This window comes from Vigna umbellata, chromosome 2, assembly GCF_029865625.1.
Source record: "Vigna umbellata cultivar VRB3 chromosome 2, Vumbellata_1.0, whole genome shotgun sequence".
NCBI lineage: Eukaryota > Viridiplantae > Streptophyta > Magnoliopsida > Fabales > Fabaceae > Vigna > Vigna umbellata.
In genome coordinates this window covers 33,709,877-33,733,123 of record NC_142166.1, presented here as the reverse complement: position 1 = coordinate 33,733,123, position 23,247 = coordinate 33,709,877, and the positions used below count along the sequence as shown (strand labels likewise).

Sequence of the window (23,247 nt, the reverse complement as noted above, 5' to 3'; positions counted from 1 at the left end):
TATATCTCTTAAACCATTCTCTTTCCTCATTAAATGCAAGAAACAAGCAAGGAAAGGAGCTTAAATCCACACACTTCCAGCACCCAAAGTTCACGCACAATGAAGGTTTTTCTCCACTTTTTCATACCAAAACTCATGCATAAAAATATAAAATAATACTACACATTTACCCCTTTCTCTTTCTTCATTTAATGCATGATACACACAAGGAAAATAGCAACCAAAATCATTCATGGCTTCACACGGTGATTGACGTTGAAATCCAAACTCAAGATAAAGTGAATTTTAAATCCCTCTTTCTTACCTCATTGTGGGACCCACATGTGTTAAGATGGAAATACAAAAAGTTAAGAATCTTTTTAGTCTTGGAAGAGTTTGAACTTAAGACCATGTATAAACACAACAACTAATAGAACAAGCTCCATTAGTATAATAACACAAATAATTATATTTAACTATTCTTTCTACTCTTTTCGTAAATTAACATTAAAAGAATTATTAATTTTATTTTACTCACTTTTTTTTTCTCAACACCATTTCACAAAATAGTTTATTATTTAACATTCCAAAATAAAATAATTAAATTAAAACATAGTTTTATTTATACGGATCTTACATGTTGGACATCCACCAAAGCCATGAATTAAATAACCAAACAAATGACTTTGTGTCCTCTGAAGATAACTAACCACAACCTAAAAATATAGATTGACCATGGTGGTTGACTCCAACGAAAGGAGCAAATGACATGTCATACTTATTCGTTAAGTATGTTGTGTCAAAAGATATGACATCACCAAAATACTCACAAGTTTCCCTATTTCGTGCATCAACCCAAAACATATTAAGTATGTGTTTGTCGTCATCAACATCTATTCATAAAAAAATCCTTATTTAATTCTCTCATGGAAAAGAAATGTTAAATTACTTAAAACATATGTAAAATGTACAATGAAATAAAAATTAATAAATAATGTACCGCAAAAAATGGATTGAAACAACACCGACTAATAATTTTTGTTTTGTGCAATTGATTATACATCATCATACCAGTGGCAAAAAACATATCATACACCAAAACATCATCAAACTTATTCACCCACACAAATGGTTCTTATTATACAAGTTTTGATTCAAAACAAAACTTACCATATTATCAATCTTTCCACGAGGTCGTAAGCATTACAAGTTTGCTTTGGTCAAGATGTTGTTTGACACCTCCACAAGCAGTCTATATAGAAAACAAATTCATGATAATGTTCATTTCAAACACATTTATAAATCATATAACGTATATATATTATTTTGTTTTGTGTATAACTTACTGATCACCATCATTACAAAGCGCTAAAGTGCAAGTGGTGTAAACACTTGCACAGTCAATGTTACCCCCATCCACAAAATTCACAATAGCTAAATCTCTTATTTTTTTTCATTTGTAGAAGGTCCCTCCATACCATCATTAAAATATGGCATCTCATTGAAAACCTCTTCTTCTAAACGTCTTATTTTCATTTGTAACTCCTCAAGCCGTTGTGCATGGTTAACAACTCTTGTCCTCAACACCCTTTGCTTTTGCACAACTCTAGTAAAATAAAAATTGTCATCATTTGACTTAGGATTTGTCTCCCCACCAGAAGTAAGTGATTCTTTTATTTCGTCATTGTGTAACTGTTCTTCAGTCAAATTGCAATCCCACAATATCTTCAAAAGCAAATATAATTTTACATTACCAACAAATCATATTAAGAACATAACACGACAAATATAACCAACATGTCAAAAGAAATGGAATTACCTCAGTTCATTCAAAACTTGATTTTATTCTTTTCATTTTATCTTTAATTATAACCCAATCAAGAAATCGAGGATAAATACTGATAACAGTTGAAAAACTATTATTTTCATGCTTAAAATTGATACTAAAAGCAACCTTTAACACTTAGAAACTAGCTTGAATCATACTTTTGGTTATATTTTTAGAAATAAGAGAGTTGGACAGGTTTATGCTTGATTTCAGTGTTTTATGCAGGTTTTAAGGTGAATTTGGTGAAAGAAGTGAAGAAGGATAGAGATGCAATCATAAAAGAGATAAAAAAATGCAAAAGGAGAAGCCGTAATTACCGCTCAGCGGCAGTTTACCGCTGAGCGGCACTCAGAAACCCACGTTGGCTCCACTAAAGGGTGAAAAGGCCGCTGAGGGGAGGAAAACAACTCACGCACTTACCGCTGAGCGGTAGTTTACCGCTGAGCAGTAGTTTACCGCTGAGCGGCACTATTTTGGGCTTGGGCCTAATTTTCTGTAATTTTAGAATAGTATATAAGCTTTAGGACGTTCTAGGGTTTGTATCTTTGGCTGAGACGAAGCAAACACTCACTTTTCCACCCCTTGAAGGAAGATCTTGGATGCTCAGGCTACCTCCTCCTGTTTCTAGGGTTCTATCTTTCATTCTTTCATTATTGTTCATCTAGTTTCACCATGAATATGGTGAACTAAACCTTGTATTGTTGTTGGGAAATCAATGTAGTCTTGTGAAACTCTCATATATGGAATTTGTGTTTTAACGTCTTATATTAAGATATATGCTTTCTTTCATCTTTAGTTAGGGTTTTTCCTCTTTGCTTATTGCTTGCTTTGCTTAACTCATTCATTGCCATGATTATTGATTTTGTCGATACGGGAACGTACGGGGAAATCTAGATCCGGGGAATTTCTCCCAATAGCATATTGGTTGCCTTTAAGCTCCTGCACTTTAGAACTAATTACTAGGAATGCTAGGAATTGTATGAACTCGTAATTAAGGATAGGCCTTCTTGCAAGGTGATTTAGAGAGTGGCATTAGCATTGATGAAAAGAATGATGAATTCCTAAAAATATATGAGAGTGGATAAGATGAAATTGATAACCCCAACAATATACTCATCCATCTAATTCATTGAAGTGTTTGTATTCTATTTTTCTCCATTGATCAAATTCATGCATACATATTTAATTATTGTCTCTTGCATTTAAACCTACAATCAATTTGTTCTTAAGTCTTAAATAATCAACAAATCATATAGCTAAACTAGACCGTGAGTCCTTTGGGAAAACGATACTTGGTCTTACCTTGTTTTATTACTTGATACGATTCGGTCACGCTTGCCGATTGTTAAACAAGTTTGTGGTGCCGTTTTTCGGTGTTCATAAATTTGTCATCAAGTTTTTGGCGCCGCTGCCGGGGACTCGTGGTTTAACTAGTTCATTTGTGTGATTATTGATTATCTTTGACTTGTTTTTGAATTTTGAAATTTGAATTTCTGTTTTTTTATTTTTTCTGTTTTTATTTTATTTTATTTTATTTTCTGTTTTTATTTTATCTTCTTATCTCTGATCTTATATCTTCTTTTATATCTTTTTGTGCTAACCAATTTTTCTAGGGATTTGTTTTCTTGTGTATGTAGGAAGCAATCCGAACTAGGAGCAAGAAAACTGCAGAACCTCTTCTTGAAGGTTTAGACGAGAGTAGACGGAGGAGAAGAATCCGTACATCTAGAGAACTTTTTCCTCCTCCGGAAACTCTGTTACAACCATCACCATAAGGTTCTGACCATAGCACTGAAAATATGGAGAATAATAATGCCAGAAGAACTCTTGCAGATTACACAAATATAGCTGGACCTCAACACTTTAACAGCATAGCAAGACCGAGAGTCAATGCAGCCAACATGGAGGTTAAGCCAGCATTAATTCAACTGGTGAAGAGTAATCAATTTAATGGATTGTCTCACGAAAGCCCATATGAGCACCTCACAAATTTTAATGAGATCTGCAACACGGTGAAAATAAATGGGGTGCTGGACGAAGCAATCAAACTTAGCTTGTTTCCATTCTCACTAGGAGGCAACGCTAAGCTTTGGTTAAATTCTTTTCCAGAAGAAAGCTTTACAGAGTGGGAAGCAGTGGTGACCAAGTTCCTAAACAAATACTTTCCACAATCAAAAGTAAATAAAGGAAAGCAAGAGATTTCATCATTCAGGCAAGGCATGGAGGAATCACTGGGGCATGCATGGGACAGATATAAAAGCTTATTAAGAAAGACTCCCACGCATGGATTTGACGAAGTGGAAGTAGTCCTAATCTTCCTTGGAGGTCTTGGTTCACAAACCAAGATGATGCTTGACGCCTCAGCAGGAGGAAATATCAAATGGAAAACTCCAGAGGAAGCTACAGAAATCATTGACAATATGGCTACTAGTGACAATGAGCTCAACAGTGAAAGAGGAGCTCCTATACAACAAAAAGGAGTTCTACAGTTACAAACCCATGATGCCTTGCTAGCACAGAACAAGATACTAACTCAACAATTGGAGACTCTTACAAAAACACTTGCACAACTGCCAAAAGAGTTAAAGACTGTTGCACAGGCTCAATCACAATTGTGTGAATTATGTGGAGGTGACCATATCAATGGTCAATGCGTTTTTCCAATAGAAGCCTTAGAGGATGTTAACTTCATGGCCAATCAATACTGTCAGGGGAATTTTAATCAAGGGTGGAAACCACACCCAAGCATTGGTCACGGACAAACTGGGCAAGCTGGACAAACTGGGCAATTCAATAAGCAACAACAACAACCAACCTTATGGCAACAGATTTCTATACTTAATGAAAGGTCAATAAGGATGGAAGAAACTCTTCATCAGTTCATACAGAAAACTGAGTCTACTCAAAAGAGCACTGAAGCTACTATTAAGAATTGGGAGACTCAAATGGGTCAGATTACCAAGCAGTTGGAAGAGAGGCCAAACAAAAATTTTGGGGCTAATACTGAGGTTAACCCCAGGGAAGAATGCAAAGTGGTGGAGAGTACAAATGATGAGAGAGTTGAGTTAGAAGAAGGAGAGCAAGAAAAAGAAGAGAGAGAAAAAGAAAAAGAAGAGAGAGAAAAAGAAAAGGAGGAGAGAAAAGAGAAAGGAGAGAGAAGAGAGATAGAGAGTAATGATATTTTTCCTTTTCCAATAAATCAAGAGAAGCAATTTGATTTTACAGAATTATTCAAGATGGTGGACAATGATGTACCTTGGAATCAGATATTACAACAAATTGCAGTTTATACTAAACCTGAGGAAGAAGTCTCTACAAAGAAAAGACGTAGAGATGATGATACAAAGAAGTATAAAGCTGTTAAAAAGGAACCATTCCCTCTAAAGGCAAAAGATCCAGGAGGTTTCTCCATTCCATGCACAATAGGGAAGAAAAGGATAAACAAGGCCTTACTCGATTTAGGATCAAGTGTTAACTTGATACCTTATTCTTTACTGGAGCAGATCGGTGATGTTGATGTGAAGCCTGTAAAGGTTAACTTAGTAATGGCAGATGGATCTTCAAAGGAACCCTGTGGAATAGCAGAAGATATTATAGTTTGTGTGGGCAAACTCCAGTTCTTGGTAGACTTTGTGGTGATGGAGATGGAGACTGAAAAGATACCCATTATTCTTGGAAGACCGTTTATGAAAACGGCCAAAGCTATCATTGATGTGAACGAAGGTATAGTGGTGCTCCAAGACAGAGAAGAGAGAGTTGTTGTAGATGTCTTCAAAGAAGAGATGCAGATGCAGGAGGAAGAAGCTAGTCATAAAGCTGCATTTCAAGATGTACTCATGACTAGCCCTCAAGATGAAAAACCCAAGGTTAAAGGTAAACATTGTTTATTGTTTCAGGTATCGGAAAAACCCTTGTGAAAAGTTTTACCTTGAGTTAAGTAGAAAATATTTTGTGGTATTGATAAATGTTCAAGTTTGGGGTTGTTAGAAAATAGAAAGGGAAATTGAAAGCATTGAGCTAAGTGCTAAGAAATAAGAATGTGAAAAGAAAAAGAAAAAGAGAAAGAAAAGAAAAGAAAAGAAAAAGCAAAGCTCAATGTAAAAGAAAGTTGGGAATAAATAAGAATGATTGTGTTGATATGATTCTCTTAACTCAAGGGTTTTGTGATCCAGAAAAACCAATTTTCTTGTTAGCCCAGCCACATTATAAGCCATTGAAAAAGTCCTTGTGATGATGCATGCTTGTGAATTTATTTGATTGTGGTTAAATGAAAGGCAAAGACGATTCATGTGACATTGTGATAGTAGAGTGAATGAGTGATTACCTCTTATACACTTGTGTTTGAGTGAAACACTTTACCTAGTGAGGAAATATTCATTGAGCACATGAACATCCATGTTTAGTTGATTGATCATTCATGAAAAATAGCATTTGTTGGATACTAAGTGACTTTGTGAACACCAAAGCATGTGCACGTCTTGATTGAAATCTTTGTCATGAGTTTGATTGAAGTCTTTACTTATCTTGAAAAGAAGATTTTTGAATGAGTGAACCATTATAAGGATTGGTAGAAGATTGAGTTACATCTTGTTTGCTTGAGGACAAGCAAAGTTCTAAGTTTGGGGTTGTGATAACAGTTGAAAAACTGTTATTTTCATGCTTAAAATTGATACTAAAAGCAACCTTTAACACTTAGAAACTAGCTTAAAATCATACTTTTGGTTATATTTTTAGAAATAAGAGAGTTGGACAGGTCTATGCTTGATTTCAGTGTTTCATGCAGGTTTTAAGGTGAATTTGGTGAAAGAAGTGAAGAAGGATACAGATGGAATCATAAAAGAGATAAAAAAAAATGCAAAAGGAGAAGACGTAATTATCGCTCAGCGGCAGTTTACCGCTCAGCGGCACTCAGAAACCCACGTTGGCTCCGCTGAGGGGTGAAAAGGCCGCTGAGGGGAGGAAAACAACTCACGCACTTACCGCTGAGCGGCACTATTTTGGGCTTGGCCTAATTTTCTGTAATTTTAGAATAGTATATAAGCTTTAGGACGTCCTAGGGTTTGTATCTTTGGCTGAGACGAAGCAAACACTCACTTTTCCACCCCTTGAAGGAAGATCTTGGATGCTCAGGCTACCTCCTCCTCTTTCTAGGGTTCTATCTTTCATTCTTTCATTATTGTTCATCTAGTTTCACCATGAATATGGTGAACTAAACCTTGTATTGTTGTTGGGGAATCAATGTAGTCTTGTGAAACTCTCATATATGGAATTTGTGTTTTAACGTCTTATATTAAGATATATGCTTTCTTTCATCTTTAGTTAGGGTTTTTCCTCTTTGCTTATTGCTTGCTTTGTTTAACTCATTCATTGCCATGATTATTGATTTTGTCGATACGGGAACGTACGGGGAAATCTAGATCCGGGGAATTTCTCCCAATAGCATATTGGTTGCCTTTAAGCTCCTGCACTTTATAACTAATTACTAGGAATGCTAGGAATTGTATGAACTCGTAATTAAGGATAGGCCTTCTTGCAAGGTGATTTAGAGAGTGGCATTAGCATTGATGAAAGAATGATGAATTCCTAAAAATATATGAGAGTGGATAAGATGAAATTGATAACCCCAACAATATACTCATCCATCTAATTCATTGAAGTGTTTGTATTCTGTTTTTCTCCATTGATCAAATTCATGCATACATATTTAATTACTGTCTCTTGCATTTAAACCTACAATCAATTTGTTCTTAAGTCTTAAATAATCAACAAATCATATAGCTAAACTAGCCCGTGAGTCCTTTTGGAAAACGATACTTGGTCTTACCTTGTTTTATTACTTGATACGATTCGGTCACACTTGCCGATTGTTAAACAAGTTTGTGGCGTCGTTTTTCGGTGTTCATAAATTTGTCATCAAATACACCTTCCACCAATATGATACAAACTTACATGTTCAATAATCCACAACTATAAAGTTCATCACAATAGTTAAAAATCTTTCTAAAAATAGCAACATTTATTTCGTAAGAATTAAATAAATAAATGTAAAAACACACCTGTAAAACTGATGCACAACCAGCTATGTGTATAACTTCGTGGTAACTTTTGCGGTTGTATTTATCGGATGCCCGATCCAAACTATGTACAACATCACCCCAGTTGTATACATTTAGTTCATTAATGTTATCTAATTTACTAAAAGCGACACTATTTATGACATTACAATTCCTAGGGAAATAAAATACTCCAAATGCTAACAAAATATACAACCTACAAAAAATGTTAACACTTTTTTTGGTTATACATTTTATATGTGTCAACTTTTCCATTATACTTATAATTGTGATATCCTCATCCCTAAACAAGTTATTGACAATCCCACCAACATTATTTTCCAAATTAATACTTTGACCAACATTAGGTAAACCTAAAATAAAACAAACATCCTCAACTCTAAAAGGGACTAAACCTCCCTACTCCTAAAAGCCTTATGAACCACATCCCACCTACTAATTAACTCTACAAGAATGGGGCTAGAAATAACCATATGCTCAACCATATCGACTAACCATTTGAAAGGTGTCGACTTTAATCGTTCCTTTTGAAAGGATGATAGGCAACCATTTAATTCAAGTATATGTTGGGTTTGGACTCGGTGCCTAACTCTAAGTGTACCTTGCAAGTATAAATCAAAGCAGATGTTTTAAATTGAATACAACAATCTACCTATTCAATATTAAATTTAAACACTTACACCATACTTACCGTTTCACTAAGTTCTTTGTCCATTTCACTATATCCTGCACATTTTTCAAAACACAAAAATAATTATTGTATAATATGAGAGTTAGATGTTCAATTTAACATATTGGTACGTAATTAGGAATGTTAGGTAAACCTTATTTTCTATCATGAATAGCTAAATAGTCCAACAAAAACTGATAAATTTAGTTTGAGATTGTCACTACTTAAGATTCTAGTCGTTGAAAGTGGAAAAAGGAAACGATAAATTATATCTTTTCAGAATGATTACAAGGTTCAAAGAGACAAGATTTGGCAGCAAACTCTTGCCTTTTTCATAGGATGGATATCTATGTTTACATAGTAAGGTTCTAACAATCATTTTGCCACGTCTAGGAATAGGAATATTAAGCCTAACTGCAAAACCGCAATTTAAAAAAGAACTCTTTCCCGAACATAAAGAAAATAGCATGGGTGAAATGAAATAAAATTAGTTTATATTGAAATAAAATTACCTCCTTTAATGTCCTACACTAAAATAATGTAGCATATGTGATTTATCATCAACCAATATCGTAATTTAAAATTCATGAATTCAGAACTAAGACTTTGAAGGAAATGCTCTAGCTAGGACAAGCCAAATCTAGAAGCAAATCAAGCCTAAGTTCATGGATGAAGATTGCAGAATTTGGTGGTGGTGAAAGGTGTTGATAGCTCATGGTTTTGGTGAGTTATATGGTGATGGAAGATGTGTTTAAGGGTTCTCTAAGAGAGGTTGGGCCAACTATTTGAGGAAGGTGGCTAGAGGAGGCCACTTGGGTTGCTCTAGCCTAGGGTGACCTTAAAAGAGTAGTATGGCACAAAACTGGCAGCATAACTTTACCCTAAATCAAAGGTGATTACATAGTGGTGAGCACCTCTATTTATAGGCTAACGTGTCTCAAAATGGGTTGAAACTTTAACCTAAAAGAGCCACCATGGTTGGCTTGGAGAGCAAGGAGAAATCCTTTCCAATAGGAGGGAGACAATTGGCAAAAATCCTCTCAAATGAGAGAGTGACATGTGGCCACTACCTATGGAAAAACTCTCCATTCCTAGAGTGACACATGGCCACTAACTAGGAGGAAAACTCTCTAATGGGAAGCTTCCACATGTCTTGGACGAAATTCTTCTCCCTTGTTCTCTAAACTTAGCCAAAATGTTGACCCCTTGGTCAACACACCCATTTTGGAGGTCCAAGCATAGTCAACTTTGGGCCTTAGCCCTTTGTTGACTTGTTTTGTCAAAATCCTATTATACTTGGCCCAAAATACAAGGCCCAATTGAAATCCTACACTACTAGGCCCATAATACAAAGCCCAAATAAAATCTAGACTACTTGGCCCAAAATACAAAGGCAAAATAAAATCTAGACTACTTGGCCCAAAATACAAGGCCCAAAATTATTCTTACTCTAGTAAATCTTCATGATGACTTAAGATGGCCTAAGAGAAAGAGTCTAGGCCCATCTTCCATATATGTCTCCAACTCTTCATGAATGTGCTAGGTCATGGCAAGGGGTATGCCATCATCCCCTCCCTCTTGAAAAGGATTTGCCCTCAAATCTTCAACATGGGCTAAAGACAACTTCCTTTTCTTCTTAATTTTCAATTCTTCCTTATTTTTCCACCAGGGTCAAATACCCATTGTATGACACAAGTTAGAACAAGTGTTATAATAGTGAGTGTGTGAAGGATATAACTCCCAATAAGGATACACCTTAAATCAAATAAATGATTAAGGTCGTGGAAAGTAGGAGCATTTTTCTTGAAAATTTTATTTCCCACACAATGATGCTTTAGGTCTTTTCTTGCCATGCTTCTAGAGGAAGATGGCAAGGGGACCTTTACACTTTTACACAAGCTTTTGGCCCTTAACATCATAATTTTCTTGTTGGGGCATTCATGAGACTTGTGCATCATGCTTTGACACTTAGAACAAAATGTGTCTTCTATTTTCTTTTTACCTTCTTCTTTTTCTCTTTCTTTTTCTATTTTCTTTGTCATTTGTGCTTGATCCTCTTCCACTTGAGAAGGTGTGAGAGGATGAAGTACAAACTTTTTTTTATTGTGAGTGGTGATAATTTCATTGGTGTGGCCATTATGTAGAGATTCTCTATCAAAAAGTCAAGGCCTTCCCAATAAAATGTGATAAGCATCCATAGGTACTATATCACATAACACACTATCTTCATAATTCCCTATGGATTGCTTGACCATCACTTGTTGATTAAATTCCAATTCCTTGTTCTCATTGATCCATTGAAGTTTATAAGATTGAGGATGAGGAAAAGTAGTTAATTTAAGCTAGTTAATCAACCTAGCGCTACAACAATTTGAACATGAGCCACAATCCACAACAAGGGAACATATTTTGTCTAAGATTTTACATCTAGTGTGGAAGATGTTATCTTTTTGTGTGTGCTCTTGTGAACTAGGTTTATTATGGAGAACCCTTCTTATCATAAGAAGTTCTCCCTCACAAGGATGGACATCCTCACTTGCACTTTCTTGTTGTTTCTTTGCACAACTTGTTTCACTCTTACTCTCACTTTCCTCATCTTGGCTACTATATACATCAATACCCCTTAAGATCATGGTCTTTTTGGTGGGGCATTGTGATGCAATGTGACCTCTACCAAGACACATGAAACACTTAATTTCACTAGTGTGAGTGTGAGATGATGTTCCCACCCTTGGCTTCTCTTTTTCTTTCTCTACTCTCTTCTCCCTCCCTAGATTCCGAGAGGGTTCTTCTTCTACCACTTGCTTACCCTCCCTCTTGTAGTCTTTCTTAACACTAGAGTTAGAGTGGAAAGCTTTCAAACCTTTTCTTAAGAGTTGTTGCTCTACCTTAATGGAAATTTGTACCAAGTCATTTAAGTCTTGGCAGGGCAACAATTCCACTTTATCCCTAATCTCAAGATTAAGACCACTTAGAAACCTAGAGATGGTGGTATCTTCTTCCTCCCTAATTCCTGCCCACAACATGTAGAGCTCCATCTTTTGCCTATAGCTCTAAATGCTCATGTCTCTTTGTTGGAGCCTTTGGAGTTTGTCCATTAGCTCCCTATAATAGTATAAGGGAATGTGCCTTCTTCTCATGGTACTTTTCAAGTCATTACAATAGGTGACCTGGGGAAAATTAGAAAGTCTTCTCTCTCTCTCACAAGGGAGGTCCACCAATACATGGCATTCCCTTGGAAACTCAATGTGGCCAGTGTGATCTTTCTCTCCTCACTCACTTGATGACACTCAAAGAGTTGTTCAACTTTCATCTCCCAATCTAAGTATGCATCTGATAACAGTTGAAAAACTGTTATTTTCATGCTTGAAATTGATACTAAAAGCAACCTTTAACACTTAGAAACTAGCTTGAAATCATGCTTTTATTCATATTTTCAGAAATAAGAGAGCTGGACAAGTTTATGCTTGATTTCAGTGTTTTTGTGCAGGTTTTAAGGTGAATTTGGTGAAAGAAGTGAAGAAGGAGAGAGATGAAATCAGAAAAGACATCAAAAAGTGCAAAAGGAGAAGTTGCAACTGCCGCTCAACGGCAGTTTACCGCTGAGCGGCACTCAGAAGCTCACGGGGGATCCGCTGAGGGGAAGAAACCAACTCACGCACTTACCGCTGAGCGGTACTTTACCGCTGAGCGGCACACTTATGGGCTTGGGCCTAAATTTCCTGTAATTTTAGAATAGTATATAAGCTTTAGGACGTCCTAGGGTTTGTATCTTTGGCAGAAACGAAGCAAACACTCTCTCTTCCACCCCTTTGAAGGAGGATCTTGGATGCTCAGGCTACCTCTTCACCTTTCTAGGGTTTTATCTTTCATTCTTTCATTATTATTCATCTAGTTTCACCATGAATATGGTGAACTAAACCTTGTATTGTTGTTGGGGAATCAATGTAGTCTTGTGAAACTCTCATATATGGAATTTGTTTTTACATCTTATATTTAAGACCTATGCTTTCTTTCATCATTAATTAGGGTTTTTCCTCTTTGCTCAATGCTTGCTTTGTTTAACTCATTCACTGCATGATTATTGATTTTGTCGATACGGGAACGTACGGGGAAGTCTAGATCCGGGGAATTTCTCCCAATAGTATATTGGTTGCCGTTAAGCTCCTGCACTAAAAGAACTAATTATTAGGAATGCTAGGAATCGTATGAACTCGTAATTAGGGATAGGCCTTCTTGCAAGGTAATTTAGAGAGTGGCATTAACAATGATGAAAAGAATGTTGAATTCCTAAAGTATATGAGAGTGGATAAGATGAAATTGATAACCCCAACAACATACTCATCCATATATTCCATTGAAGTGTTTGTATTTTGTTTTAGCTATTGATCAAATTCATGCATACATGTTTATTTTCTGTTTTGCATATTAAACTCCACTTATTTCGTTCTTAAGTCTTAAATAATCAACGAATCACATAACTAAACTAGGCCGTGAGTCCTTTGGGAGAACGATACTTGGTCTTACCGAGTTTATTACTTGAAACGATTCGGTCACACTTGCCGATTGTTAAACAAGTTTGTGGCGCCGTTTTTCGGTGTTCATAAATTTGTCATCAGCATCAACATCTTCTTTACCTTGGAAAGGGGGGAGGTTTACTTTAACATCTCGTAGAGGGTGCTCTCTTTGAATTCTAAGTGGGGGAGGTTGATAGTATTGATGGGCAAGCCTACTATCTAACTCATAGTGTGTGGGTTGAGTTGGAGTCGTAGAACTCCTTCTTGTGTGACTCATACTCCTACTCTTGGTTTTGCTCTTGGTTTTTCTTATCTCTTCTTGAGTTTTCTCTTGTTTTTCATTGATAATTCTATGTTCCTCATCCAATTTAGCAAGATATTCTTCTCTTTCCATCTTTTCTTTTTCTTTCAAAATAGCTTCTTGTTTTTCCATATTTTTAGTGACTTTAGTTATGTGGCCAAGTTTTTCAAAGTAGGCTTGACCTCTTCACTAGAGTCACTACCAATTTCAAAGGATGTGGTCTTAGACATTCTCAAAGTTGTCAAAAATATGCAATGCAACAAATAAATTGCTTACAATTTCAAGAGAAGTTCCCTAGGAGACTTAAGGAAGTAAAAGATGCCCAAGTTCACTTCCAAGAAAGGGAGGTGAATCACAAAGGATTGCTTAAGAACCAAGCCTTTCCTAGCCAAAGCTTATCTTAGGTACTCTTACACCAAACTTCTCAAAAGGAACAAAAATTGAAATTAAAGTAAAGACACACTAAACTACCACAATTAAGGAAAACAATAAATCTAAACTATGCGGCCAAATGATGAATTAGAAGGAACTTTGGTTCCCTCTTACCCATTGATGAGTGCATATTTATGCCCACATTTGTGCTTTAAAATTCAAATTTTTGATGGGATAATTATGCTTAAATGGTTGATTTTAAGTGAATTTGTGATGATTGGAATTGTTGGGTTTTTGGAAATAAAGAGACGTAAAAAGTGAGTTTTAGTGCATAAATTATTCTTGGATATTCTAATGTTTATTTGTGCAGCTGAGAATATAACTTTTATTGGTCCAAATGGCAATTCAAGACCCAAAATCAGATTTTATTTGGAAAATTCAGAAGGGGCTAAAGTGCAGACAGATAGAGGAAATTTCAGGGTATTTGTGCAATTTTGGAAAGTCAGAAAATCTAAAAGATAAAATTCAGTTGTTGAATTTAATTTGGGAATATCAACAGAAAATATCTTCCAAATAATTTTATCATTATCTAAATCTTTTAGTTATTTGGAAGATATAGGATATAAGATAATTAAGTTAATATCTATCAAATATTCTTTAAAACTGATTTAATCTAATGAATATTTGAAAGATATAATATATCAACAAAAAATATCTTATCAACAAACTATTCAGAGTCCAAGCCCAATCATGCCTATATAAAGAGACCCAAGGGAGGCAGAACGGAGGACTTCACTTAATTCATTCAATCTCTAATACTCCTCTCATTTTTCTTTCATCTTGTATTCAACTCCATTCATGGAGAGCTAAGCACCTAGGACTACTCTACTGTAATTCCATTACGGATTCTGAGGTTAGATTGATGTAATATGATTGTTTATTTTGATTATTGATTTAAGTTGTTCTTTCTCTATGTCTTTCATCTCTCTATCTTGTTAAAAGTAAAGATTTTTGCATCATAATGTGTTTGAATCTACATGCATATTGATTATATGAGTTCTAGGGTTTCTAGGTTTAATTGAGAATTTACTTTGATTTAATTTAGGAACTTTCATATGATTAAATGGTTTTTACTATCAATTGAGAATGTACTTTGGTTGATTAGTAATAATTTCAACTATAATCAATTGAGAATTTACTTTGATTGGTTAGCTTTTAATTTGGTTAGGAGATTTAGGAATAGACATGATTAAACACAATAAAATTTGATTGAGAATGTACTTTGGTTGAATTTATTGTGAATAATCTAGAAAGGTTTTGCATTTGATTGAGAATTTACTTTGGTTAAATGCATGATCGCCCTCAAATTAATTAAGAATGTACTTTAATTAATTTGAAACTTGAATAATAATCAATTGAACAATTATCTGTGAATAACCGATGATGAATCTATCTTGGAAAAGCAGTGGAATTAGCCTATTTCATCATAACTATTTTTAAGTTTCTTATTTATTCTTTAAACATTCTTAAACCATTACTTTTATTCATAAGCATTGCATAACATTCATAAGAGTCGGTTATTCGAAAGCAATTCTGTGTTTGTTGGGAGACGACTCAGGGTTACGTTAACCCTATCTACTTTCTTAAATACTACTTGGCAATACTGAAGTTGCCTTGAAAAGTAGTATTAATTTGATAGCTTCAACGACAGCCTATCAAATTTGGCGCTGTTGCCGGGGAATACGGTTAGTATTTTGAATATTTTGATTCTTATTTTTATTTTTATTTTTTTTATTTAACACACATACATTTAATTTAATTTGAGTTATTTTGTAGTCTTTAGTCATTCTTGTTTTATAAAATCTTTGTTCTTGTTTTAATTAAGAATTTCTCTTGAGAAATACTTGAGGCTAGTTTGAATACACTCTGGCTAGGAAAGACTTCGTACTTAAGTTGTCCGTTGTGACGCACCTCTCTTTCCTGGGAGTGGACCCAACAAGTTTCTCTTATCTGTTATTTGAAATCTTTCTCTAAAGCAAGAACAAAAGAAAAAGAGAAGAAATAAAGAAACAACTCCAAGCAGATTGCGTAGTGCATGACCAGAGCTAACCCGGGAGAATTTTATCAAATTAACCCGGAAGTCGAAAGGAATTTACGTAAGCTGCGAAGAAGTTTGAAATTTGGGTGTTCTACTGAGGGAACACTTCCTACATCTAAAGTCATACCACCTTCATTATCTCCCATCACAAACATACCATCAAATCCTTTACCTGATCCTAACCCAAACAATATGGCACAAAGAACCATCAGACCGTTAGCCACCTCCCACAATACAACTATCCAAAGTAACATTGAATACCTTAATGAGGAGTGGGAGTTGAGACCTGACCTGTTAAATGTCTTACCAAAGTTCAATGGGTTATCAAAGGAGAATCTACACAAGCACTTGAGACAATTTCACATGTGTGAAAACTTTAGATCTCCCAGGATCACAATAGAGAGCCTTAAAATGAGAGCTTTTCCTTTTACTCTTCAAGGAGCAGCTCAAGATTGGTGGTATTATCTCTCTGCATGTATTACAAATTGGGAAACTATTGAAAGACTCTTTCTTGAGAATTATTTTCCTGCATCTAGATTATCAGCTATCCGCAGAGAAATTCAAGATATAAGACAGAGAGATAGAGAGAATCTTAGTGAATATTGGGAAAGATTCAAGAAACTATGTTCTTCATGCCCTCAACTCCAAATGGAATATTTTATTCTAAGCTTTTATGAAGGCATAAGTCCTACTGATAGGTCATGGGCAGATGCTGCAAGCGGAGGATCTTTCTTAGACAGGTCACCAGAAGATGGTATAGATCTAATAGAACGGAAGGCAGTAGACAATCAACAGTATGGGACAAGAGAAAATTCAATGACTTTGTTGAAGGGAGTGCATGAAATTGATAATGGTGTAGTTGATGGAAAGAGGATAAATGAAAGATTGAATAAGCTAGAAAGCAAACTTGACGAGATTGCAAGTTTGTTTAAAACCTCAACTCCACAAATTGCTAAGAAGTGTGGAATTTGCATTTCAACTAACCATTATACTGATGAATGTCCTAGCTTGGTGGAAACCACTGTGGAAAACCCATCTCAAGCTTTTGCTGCAAACATGATTGAAGGAAATAGACCATACCAGAATTATCATGATTTGTCCTCCAATAGATATCAGCAAAACAGACAACCTTATGTTCCACCTCAACGAAGGCAGCAATCTGAGCCTGAAATGTCAATGCAAGATTTCATGAAGACAATACTTGAGCAAAATTCAGAAATCAAGAAATCAATTGTAGAGTTGACTTAGAGGGTGGAAAAATTAGAGGCTAAGGAGTCAAATAAATTACCTGCACAAACAGTGATCAACCCGCAAAATGTAAGTGTTATTATTTTGAGAACGGGTAAGCAAGTAGAAGGCCCTGAAGGAGCCCAAGAGTATGAAGATAAGGAGAAAGAAGGAGCGCAAATTGATGACAATAGAGGATCAAGTGAACCATCACCTGAGACTACCACTGATAAATCTAGGTTAGTACCCTCTAACTCTTCTTCTAAAACTTCTTCTTCTTCTTCTTATTCTCCACCTCCTCCATATCCAAATCGGTTGAAGCCGAGAAACAAAAAAATGGAGGAATTAGACCAAGAGATTTTAAATATTTTCAAAAAGGTGGAGATCAATATTCCTTTGCTAGATGCTGTTAAGAAAATTCCTAAATATGCCAAGTTTTTGAAAGAAATTTGCACAAATAGAAGGCGTTTTAGGGATAATGAGGTTGTGAATTTGGGAAGAAATGTGTCAAGTTTGATTAAGAAGCATATTGAAATACCGCGGAAATGCAAGGATCCAGGTATGTTTTCTATTCCATGTGTTATTGGAAATTCAAAGTTTGACAATGCCATGCTAGATTTAGGGGCTTCCATAAATGTAATGCCTTTATCAGTGTTTACTTCTCTATCTTTGGGACCTCTTAAGACCACTGGTGTGGTCATTCAACTGGCCAACCGTAGCACAGTTAACCCTGTAGGTGTGCTTGAGGACGGCCTTGTCCGAGTAGACAAGTTAATTTTTCCTGCAGATTTCTATATCTTGGACATGAAGGATGATGAAGGAATCAGTCCAACAACTATTATCTTGGGAAGACCTTTCATGATGACAGCACGAACCAAGATAGATGTGCATGCAGGATCATTGACAATGGAGATAGGAGACGAGAAGGTGCGGTTCAACGTGTTGGAAGCTGGGAAGCACCAGATTAAAGATCATTCTTTGTTTTTTGTATTGATTTATCAAGTGATGTTGTAAACAATTTTTCTTTTTCAAATATGTCGTGCCTAATTTTGGACGAAAAAGGAAACTGTAAAGCAGGTAATATTGAGGACGCGGTATTAATAGATGATACCTCTGTGGCGTCCGAGTGTGATGTTGAGGTGGCTGAGATTACTTAGGAAGTAAAAGTTTGCCATCTGTGGTGCAGCCACCCATTTTGGAGTTGAAACCTTTACCGTCCCATTTGAAGTATGCTTATCTTGAGAGGGATGGCACTACAAGAAAAAGTTGAATTACATACAACCAAAATCCGTATATAAGACCCAAAATCCGTATATAACACTTGGTTACATACAACTTATATACGGACAAAAATCCGTATATAAAATCATCGTAGCTAAATTATATACGGATATATCCGTATATAAATTATATACGGATAAATCCGTATATAATTTATATACGGATAAATCCGTATATAATTTATATACGGATAAATCCGTATATAATTTATCTACGGATAAATCCGTATATAAAATCTGTATATAATACATTAAAAAAAAATATTTTTTTTACATACGGATAAATCCGTATGTAACATACAATAGAGAAAAAAAATAATTTTATTTGTAAAAATAAAAAGCTTTAAAACAAAGAAACTTACAATATAAATGAAAAAAAATAATTTTATTTGTAAAAATAAAAAGCTTTAAAACAAAGAAACTTACAATATAAATGGGTGATAATACAGTGATTAAAACTACTACAAAATCATAAAATGAAGTGCAAGTGATGGCAAACTTGTATAAACTGACATAACATGGATGACATGTTAGCATCATCATTTATTCATTACATGGATATCTCAAACCACTTTCATCTTCAGGAGTGAACAATTACACTCAAAATTTATGAACAGAAAAGAATGAGAACATTACATTTTTGTAACTAATTTATCTATACAAATATTCACAAACAGAATTGGAGTACTTGGCAACGGATCAAGCTGATACTCAGACTTCGTCAAAGTCACTGTTTTGGAGTATTTCCTTCCACCTCATTGTCAAGTTTCTGCAACACAGTGAATTTTGTCATTGAAGACAATAATCCAAGTTAATGTATAAGTATGTCAAACCTATGCAAAAGAAACAAAAGCAACAAATCATATACCATAAAAAACCAATTCTTCCATTATTTTTTTCATCAGTCGAAGAGAATGGCTGGTGCAAATTAGGTTCTTTACTGACAAGTAACAATTAAGTTGCTTAGGAATTAAAGGAAACATAGCTAGAATTATGCATTACACAAATGTGACAGGAATAAGTTCTATCACTTGAAATAATGGCAGCAGACAAGACCTTACTAGTATTGCTTGACTCAGCTTTTTTCCTAGTTTTTCTTCTACTTAAAAAAATGGTGAAAAACTCTTCCGAATTAGGGAGCTGATGATAAAAGAAAGGCAGGGATAAAGTGGGTTTTAGACAAGAAAAGGAAAACTGACTGAAGTAGTTTTTAGAAATAAGTTGCACATTCTAGCCTCCTTTTTTCTCTCATTTAAAAATAATTGAAGCAATGTTGTATGGAGAAACAAAGCTGCAAAACGACTTTTACTTTGTTTTTAGAACTCTAGTATTTTGAAAAAAAAGTGAACCAAACAGGAAAACATTATCCTTTATTTTTCCATTTTGACCACAAAATAAATTTGATCACAGGACAACAACAACTCAATTTCCTTTCAAACGTGAAAAGAAAGAGATGATGAGCTGAACTTATATTAACTCCTTAGCTTGTTCTTTTATCAGGAAAAAAAAATTGTAATGTAGTATTCATTCCATCATAGAAACAGTAATATAAGCAGCGGCAGCAACAAGCATGTTTAGATACTATGGAAGGATTGAGGAACAAAAATACTAGAGGAAAAAGACAGTTGTGTTATTTGATTACAAGGAGTGCTATACAGATATATAATAGAGCTTATCGAAAAAATATATATAAATATATACTGGAGATTCATATACGTACTTTGGTAGGTATATCAGCTGGAAACAAATTTATAGTTGTTGCATTGAATTCAAATTCACTGCAGACAACAGAAATTTCACATCAGAAACATGCACAGAGCAAGAAGACCATTTTTGAAGGTAATCAACAAAAGTTACAGTAAAAAACAAGATGATGAATTTAATATACCCCCATAATCAACAAAGTTCGAACAATAAAATAGGAAAAAAGTTGCAAATAGTCATCATAAGGTGTGTGGATGAGAATCTCCATATGTGAAGTGCAGTTGAGTAAACATCTGCCAAACAAGATACAGTCTTACAGAAGCAAAGCAAGTGATCATGAGAAACCACAAATGATAGATATTTTCATTTTACCTTCATCCCATCAACACGCCAAGATCGACAGTTTACAATTACCACTTGGAGTACTTCATTGACTGACCATCCACCATCCATTCTTTGGGCATCCATGCGACTGTTAAAAAATTCTAACACCTGCAAATATAAAATAGTCCACATTACTTGAACACTCTTGAGACATGACGTATTATACAAAGACAATATTCACAAATGTAACTAAAGACTATGAAATGTGCTCCTTTAAAGTTGCAAGATTTTAAAGGGAAAATGCATAATGTTATAGACTAAGAAGGAAATGCAATTTATAGACTAAAGACAAATACAATATTATATAAAGTTATTGCTATTAGTTTCAACTTTCAACAAATGTAAAGAATTTATAATATATAATTATGCTTAAAACAAATAATTAAAACATAAATTTTTTATTAAAAGACTATAAATAGAGTTCAAAACAAACCGGCCCTTGTACAATATATACAATATAGAGTTGAATATTAACTAAACTGTAATTTACACCTAAAAGTAAAAATATTTCCTAAAACATTTGAAAAAGGAAAGAAGAAGAGGACTTTACAGTGTGAAGTCAATCTTCCATTACGCTGTCGTGGCCATCAATGTTGCATTTAATTATTAGCAAGGATTACCTCAAATATCCAAGTCAATTATTATAAATAAGATAGAATTCAATTCTATCAAAGAATGTGGTTAGACTATGGAACTTGACATTATGATAGTGTAAGGGTCAAACAGAACAGTAGCTAACATATATGTATTTCGTCATTAAGAATGAAGGATTTCAAGGAGTAAGAAGCATCACTAACATGTCAAATTATATCTATGAGTAATATTTGTTCACTCACAGAGTTTTGTGATCAGGTTTTATTTATAAACTCTATCAATGACATGTCAAAAACTCTATCAGTTTTTAATGAAATATTAAAAGAAAAAGTTGTATCCGATGAGAGAAACTTCTAAGTTTTAGGTGCTGCTTTATATTTTTACTTTAAACTAATTTAGTTCTTGAAACATAATTTAGTTCTTTAAACTAATTTAGTTCTTGAAACATAATTTCATAAAATGGACGATATATAATTTTAATTACTAAGAAAAAATCCTATTCAATTCACATTCCACAATCCATACCAGTAGTAGTTTAATAGTTTTATTCAATCAATTTGATTCATCTCATATAGATGAAGAAAATTATAAAATTAAAACAAGAAGGAAACTCACACATACAAATCCTTTACTGCAAAAGGAACTTGCTCTATAAGCAGAAGAGAAATTATAGCTAGGTAGAAAGTAGAGGATTGTCTACCACCAGTGTGTATTCTTTTATCTGAGAACTGGACTTTGAAACTATGAAGAAAGAAGGTAGATGTCTGCAAACGGAAAATATAGATGTATAAGGAAGATGAAATGACTTGAAGATTTCTACTTAGAATGTAAAGTTGGTCATTCATAGAATATATCTTATCATGTATCAAAAGACTAGCAAACTTACAAGAATAACAACTAATTTGGCATCAGGGCTCCACACGGCCTTCATGTTTTCTCCTTCACTCTGCAATGAATGAAAAGACTAGAAAACTATTTTACACTGTCAGTGCATTATCATTAACTAATGTTTTAATTCACTAACATGTAGCTTTAGTTAACGAGTTCATAATTAATTTACTAGAATAACAAAAACATGAAAATGAACAAATGTTTTGCCTCCTCATTCTCAAAATTTAAAAAAATGCAAGTTAATAAAAGAGACAAGGCCATAGAACATTCCATTATACTTTATAATGAATAGAATGTTAGAAATGACCAAGAAGTGAACTACCAGGGTGGTCAAAGTTGTGCATTGGGATCCAACCTTCAAAATAAAAACAACAGATGAAGTTAATTATATGTGCATAGCGATAGCCATAGTTTTCTTAAAAACCCCAAAAATCACGATGCATCTTGGATTTGGATACCTTGAGTGCTAGATAATAAGCCCCATCACTTGTTTTAACATCCCTCATAAAAACTTCAACGGCATTAACCTATAGAGGTTAAGAATAAAACTTCAACGAAGCCTTTGTTTCTTTTCACCTTGAACATTTCTTCTTCTGCAGAATAAACTCCAAACAAAGGCGTGGTTAATGTAGTTTGCTAAACCAACGAAGATAATCCTAGTGTTTTGATACTTACCTCCCTTAGCAAGGCATCATCAAGCTCCTGCTTATCATCAGGAGTTATGTCTTTGGCATAAAATTTAGACAGAATTCCTTATCCTACAATGTAGATCAAAACCAGAAAGCTCAATTTTGGTGTCCTGAACCAACTTAAACAAAGGAAGTATAAAATTGAATAATGAAGCTGAAAAACATTATACTTTTGTAACAAACCTTGTGTGCTTTTGATACAAAGATCTATGAATTGATTGAGTAGGATGAGTAGTAAGAACCAGATCAACAGTCTGGTTTTTCAGTGCATCAAAAACTTCCTAAGGAGACTTCTTCAAGCCAAATACAAGTTTCTTGAGAGTTTCTTCAATGTTTGATTCTGTAGTTGCATTGTTCTCATCTGCAAAATCTCCTTTCTTCACCTTGTTCCTTCGACGACGACAAATCTGGACCTCCTCAGCCAATTTGGCCAAGTTAAGCATGTGGGAAAAGGACCTGGCAACAACAATAGAGTCCCCTGCATCCAAACTAGTTATCATATTTCCAAGTTCTTCCAGTTTCTTAGGGTCATGCTTTCCTTCATACTCAGCTGAAATTTCGTACACTTCTTGAACCTGCACAAAAACATTTACATAAATGTCTAAGAGAAGACAAAGAACATAAATTATGGAATATTTT

The 23,247-nt window shown here is 34.6% G+C and overlaps 1 long non-coding RNA gene and 1 pseudogene across 2 annotated transcripts; both read right to left on the bottom strand.

Annotated features, from left to right (window-relative positions):
- Positions 1-10,713: 10,713 nt before the first annotated feature.
- LOC148203843 (uncharacterized) lies at positions 10,714-20,518 on the bottom strand (annotated as a pseudogene).
- Positions 18,837-22,846, bottom strand: LOC148203842 (uncharacterized). Of its 2 annotated transcripts, XR_015784267.1 has the most exons (10): positions 22,792-22,846; positions 22,595-22,677; positions 22,378-22,512; positions 22,242-22,274; positions 21,915-21,974; positions 21,644-21,792; positions 20,423-20,542; positions 20,235-20,343; positions 20,067-20,124; positions 18,837-19,115 (listed from the first exon to the last, which is right to left on the bottom strand). It is a non-coding gene; the product is annotated as an uncharacterized LOC148203842 (long non-coding RNA). The 2 variants fall into 2 exon arrangements; XR_015784266.1 differs by lacking the exon at positions 20,235-20,343.
- Between the last annotated feature and the right edge of the window lie 401 nt (positions 22,847-23,247).